This window comes from Cetorhinus maximus, chromosome 21 (assembly GCF_964194155.1).
Source record: "Cetorhinus maximus chromosome 21, sCetMax3.hap1.1, whole genome shotgun sequence".
Taxonomy (NCBI): domain Eukaryota; kingdom Metazoa; phylum Chordata; class Chondrichthyes; order Lamniformes; family Cetorhinidae; genus Cetorhinus; species Cetorhinus maximus.
This window is the reverse complement of record NC_135899.1, coordinates 56963230-56969229: the sequence shown is the minus strand read 5'-3', so window position 1 is coordinate 56969229 and position 6000 is coordinate 56963230.

Below are 6000 nucleotides of genomic sequence, written 5' to 3'. Positions count from 1 at the left end.
CAGCAATTCTACAAGTGTTTGATGCTTTCTATAGTTATTGTAAATTGCACAAGTCTACAGGGAGTGATGTGGCAAGTGCTGAAGGACTTCATGCTGACTTCAAGGCTCCTGAACAAACCAGTTACTCCAAAATATTGGCAACCTAGCCAGCCTTCCACGTGGGATACAATGGGAATGGGAGAACAAGCAGAAGCCATGCGGAGCAGGGCAAGCTGCTGGAAAAGGGAGGAGGAGGAAGATGAAAAGGGGAAAGAAGAGGAAGAGGAAGTGAGGTAGAAATGTGGAAAGCCTCTTTCTGCCCAGGCTGTTTATGAACAACTAATCTGTGTGAGATACCAGCAACCATAATCCAATTCCCCATTCACCAACAATCCCACAGTTCTTACCACTATTCTTGACCATCACATTGTCTTCCTGGGCTCGATGCAAAAATAAAAGTCAACTCAAAATAAATAATTAAATTATCTATGTTGTATATAAGTGCAAACTCATCACACTTGTCCATTCCCTTAGTGGCTATCTTCGATGTGCCTTTGCCTGTCCTAGTCCTTTGACGCAGTGCTACCCCAGTGACTGCAGCATGACTGGTGAAAGGTTGCTGAATTTCAGTGGAGGAGGCTGCCGATAGCCTTGCAGGCCCAACTGCGGCCTCAGCAATGGGCATTCCACTAATGGCCAGTGTCATCTCCTTAACGGATCCATTTGGCATCCTTTTAATTCCAACAATAAAGGGGGAAGCAGGGGTTGGGTAGTTTGTTTGCGGGAAAATTGTCACAGAAGTAATGTAACAGATAGGCTCCCTCTTCATTATTCTTGGGCTGCTAGACTATTTTATCTTGATACATGGGCAAATGGAAACATTCTTGAGGATATAGGGAGCCAGGCCTACCTATAAGTGTAGCCTAAGACAAAAAATTTGAGAATAGCCAAAGTAAGAAGGTAAGCAAAACCAAAAGTGTAGCCATCCCCAGTAGCCTAACAAAATTATGGTTATATGTAGGAGGATAAATAACTTTTGATATCTCAAACAGTTGTATCAACTCACATGCAGGCATGCAAAACAGAAACAGAAACCTGGTATGGCTTTATCCAGAAATGAATTGCAAATGTGGGGGACAAAAGAATTTAAAGATTGTGAGAGTTTCTTGCCAGTGATATTTAGAGCTAGGTTTTATGCGTGTGATGAACCAATGTATAGAAGGGTGTCTTGACCACAGTGGAAAAAAACAGACTGCCTGAATAATTGGTCTCAGGTGCATCGTAGGGTATCTGCTTGGAGAATATTGTTTTAAGAAAATTACATGCCCCTTGGCAATGGTTCATAGGAAGAAATTGGAGAATGGGATAAATCATGAATTGGCAGTCAGTGTGATCCAATGTAAGCTCTCAAACATCTTTCTCATTTTTAACATTATCCCTTCCTTGCATACAAATTCACACAATTTCCATGTTAATTTTATTCCAAAATAGCAATGGTAATTCACAGAAATCAAGCTCCAAAATACAAATCCATTGTTCAACAAATTAAATCTCAATCTTGCCACGAAAATCCATTTACTCAGCAATGGAAGAATCACTTTACTGATGAAGTTTCTGTCATGCAAGGAGCATCTCATTTTTTTTCTCTATCACCGTGAATCAATAACATTAAAATTAACAACTACAAATTCATCATCTCCAAAGCAAAGAGAACATGGAGACCACAGTTTGTCACAGAAGGCCTGCAGTTCTACTTGTTAATTTTGCAGAGTGAGGCATTCTCTTTGGGTGGTGCAACTATGAAGCAAAACAAAAGTTCTAGCTGAGAAATATCGATCAAATTTCTAACAATATTTTTTTGGGACAGAAGGATCACAAGCTAATATTTCAGAAGAAGGGATGTTCAAATCGGAACATAATCAATAAGAGAGTGGGCTAAAACATACCTGAAATTAAGAAAAACAGGAAGCTAAAATATTTTTGACTATGCATAAAAATGAGCTATTTCATACAATCTTCATTTTCAATTTTAAAAATCGGTGCATATTTAGTTACAACTTGTGGCAAATCAAAAATTACTTCCTCTAAAAATCATAATTCTTATAAAACTGCAATTTTTTTATATTTATGGGAAATATTGGTAAAACCACATTTACTGTCTAACCTTAGCTGCTCTGAGAAGATGGTGATAAGTCTTCTCCATGGACGACTGGTTGGTTCACATCAGCTTCTGGTGGTTGGGAACTCCAAAGATGATGAAGAGTGGGAGAGGTGACTAGCATTTCGTTATGTCTTCGGGGTCTGGACTTTTTTTTTATTCATCACGGGGTGTGGGCTTTGCTGGCTGGGCCAGCATTTATTGCCCATCCCTATTTGCCCTTGAGAAGGTGATGATGAGCTGCCTTCTTGAACCACTGCAGTCCATGTGGTGCAGGGACACCCACAGTGCTGTTAGGAAGGGAGTTCCAGGATTTTGACCCAGTGACAGTGAAGGAACGGCGATATATTTCCAAGTCAGGATGATGAGTGACCTGAAGGGGAACTTCCAGGTGGTGGTACTCCCATGTATCTGCTGCCCTTGCCCTTCTAGGTGGTAGTGGCCATGGATTTGGAAGGTGCTGTCTAAGGAGCCTTGGTGAATTCCTAGAGTGCACCTTCTAGATGGTACACACTGCTACTGTGCGTCAGTGGTAGAGGGAGTGAATGTTTGTGGATGTGGTGCCAATCAAGCGGGCTGCTTTGTCCTGGACGATGTCAAGCTTCTTGAGTGCTGTGGGAGCTACACTCATCCAGGCAAATGGGGACTATTCCATTACACTCCTAACTTGCGCCTTGTAGATGGTGGACAGGCTTTGGGGAGTCAGGAGGTGAGTTACCTGTTGCATGATTCTTAGCCTCTGACCTGGTCTTGTAGCCACGGTATTTATATGGCTAGCCCAGTTCAGCTTCTGGTCAATGGTAACTGCCCCCTCTAGGTGGGGCTCCTTAAGGCTTGTCTATTCTCCCAAAGTAAGCTGCTTGAGGCTGTAGTTTGTTAACACCATTACTCTTTATTTAGAGCCGGTATGTACATATTAGGACCACAAGGTTGGAACCTGTACTCCCTCTAGATCTCTGTTTCTCAGTCATATGATGTTACATCGCCAATACATCACCATCATGTGCTTTTGATGTTAACCCTTTACTCTACAACTAGGATTTCACATTTTGGAAATGGTCATTATCTAGGTTTCCACAGTCTCAGTTTTAGCCAGTGCTTATCAACTGGATGTTGAAGTCTTGCCGTAGGTGAGCGTGGGATTCCTCATTATTGGAGAACTTGTGAATGGGGCTAAATATTGTAAAATTGTCGGTGAACTGATCCATTCCTATTAAAATAGAGGGAAGGTCATAATTGAAGCAATTGAAGATGGTTTGAACATGAAGCTCCCTGAGGAGCTCCTGAGATGGTTGGCCTCTGATATCCACATCCATCTTCACTTTGGGTCAAATATGACTCCAGCCACTGTAGAATTTTCTCTTTCACATCCTTGGGTTATCTTCTATCTGGTGACTGCAAATGTTAAAAAAAAGTGACTATCGATGGCATTAGGAGGGAAAATTTGGTTGAAAGTCTTAAAAGATCTGGCAATACCAAAGCTGTTAAAACATGTACAGGTAAAATGACAAGATTGCTAAAGGGCTGCAGTTAAGAACTGGGCTGATGTTGATGATATTTCAAATCTGTCACGCTGTCTGGTTCAGGAACTCTTCCAAGCCAACTTTTGACAGTAACATCAGAGCTATTAAACACGCTAGAAAGAGAATGAAACAGAAGAGCATTAAATGTTAATCCTAATTTGGCAAAAGCATGATTTAAAAATGGGCTTTGAATGTGATTTGATTTTTAATTGTATGCAGCATAGTGTGAATCCTGTGAAAATTCTAGGAACAAAACACCAGAGAATGTTCAATCAGGCTGTTGTGATGTTACTAAGTCCAGAACATACAATAGAAAGAGAAAAGAATGGGGCTGAGCAGATGCGCTGTTGCACCTAAGCTCATCTGTACAGCAGAGCAGGGAATGGTTTAAGCTATTTCGTAGAGGATTTTATTCCCAAAGTGAATCATTGAGATGTGTTATGTGATTAAATATAATTGAATTTGATTTTAATGTCAAATAAATAGCACCTAAGTGATTTTGTATTGTGCGGGTTAATGCATTGTCCTTTTATTGCTAGCATCTGGATTCTAATCCGGCCTAAACTAATGAGGTAAATGTTTATTTTTCTTGTAGCTGTTTTGAAAGGATTTAAGTGAAGTCCAAGCAGGCGCACAGCACAAAACTGATGATAATTTGGTGGTAAGTGATAATAAATTGACAATATCACTCAGCGGTCAGGGTGGCTGACATGAGGTCATGTGCTGCAGTGATAGCATCCCTACCTCTGAGTCAGGAACTCCAGGTTCAAGTCCCACTCTGGGACTGGAAGGTTCAATCATAATGTGGCCAAACAGGTTGGTTATCAACCTGCAAAATCTTTCCAATGCACCTATGGCAGGCAGTAAGAGTTGGAGAGTATCCTGGTCAGCCAGAACTGTGTGGTAATTGCAGTGCAACAGCCTTCCCATGTTAAAAGGTTCCACGTGCAGGTTCTTGCAATGGGCTGTACTCTGTGGCAAACATCCTCCTCACTTTGAGGGAGTACCAATTATCATAATAGAGATGAAAAATTGACAAAGGTGCACTAGAGTGTTTTCCTGAGGATTGGATGGAGCTATGCCCCGCATCTAAGTCATTGACAATAGATGTTTAAAAAAGAAAAAAAATCCAATTCTTTGCCCTGATATTTCTAAGTTCATTGAGCATGAATTAATTGTGCTATCTCCACCATTGCAGCCAGACCACCCCTTGTGCCCTCTGACGCCACCATGTGAAGAGCCATTGATTGATTTTGTTACGTTTTAGGGTTCCTAGATTATCAGTGATGTCACACAAATATGCAAAACTGACAGGCAGGGAAAGACCAACTGGTCCATCAAGCTAGCCCCACACCCATGACGGTTGGAGCAGCATGATTATACTCTTTCTACCCATCAACCCCACCTCAACCCCACCCCCACCAGGAGCCATGTAATCTCCTGGAAAAACTGAGATTAGATCCATTTGCATGATCTATATTTTAAGGTTTGCCCAGTTTGTGCAGCTTAACTAAGAAATTATCAAGAAATATCTTTGGCCAGAGACTGCAACTATTGTGGTCAGCCCTATGTTTGTGATACGGTTGTTCCGAATGGAGAACAACTGAATGTTATTCATTGTTTTTGAAAAAAGATTCTTTAAGAAATATGGCAGCTTTCAAATAGAATTATATCTAAGTTGCTATTTGATATTTGATATGGCTGCACACCCAGAGGGGAAGAGCCATTGAAGTACACTACCAGCAACCCACAAGAGAAGAACCTGCCAGCAAAAATAAACTAGCCAAAGTCATGTTAAAGATTGAGAGTGAGCAATAAGTAACTACTAATGGAACAGTACAGAACGTATTTATTATTTGGCAAAGCAACATCGAAATGCAATCTTTCCAGATGCTTTTTGGGTTGTGTTTAGTTTTTGACAGAGTGCAGAGGAACATTTTTAAAGCTGTATAGATTCCCTTGCCCAGAGAGCACTGCCATGAAGCAAACGAGTGTTATTTCATAAGGAGGGATACTTGGTTGATTATTCTGCATTGCAACCAATCAATTATTGAATTCAAATGCTAAGTACAAACTTTATATGATAAATCCAATCATTGATTCCAATTTTAAAATTCTGTGCATGTTGACATTTTCAGAGGTCAAGGCCTGGTGTGGCATCCCAGAAGTTGTACCTTAATGTTTTGTGGGCCAACCAGAGGCTGATTTTCCAACAAGATCTTTTCCAGCTCAGGCATTGCTCATGATGTTTAGAGTGGTGAGTACTTTATTTGTAAAGAGCTACAACCAGTACACCAAATGGTGCTGTTGTAGGAATGTACCGGAACAGCATCAGCAGAG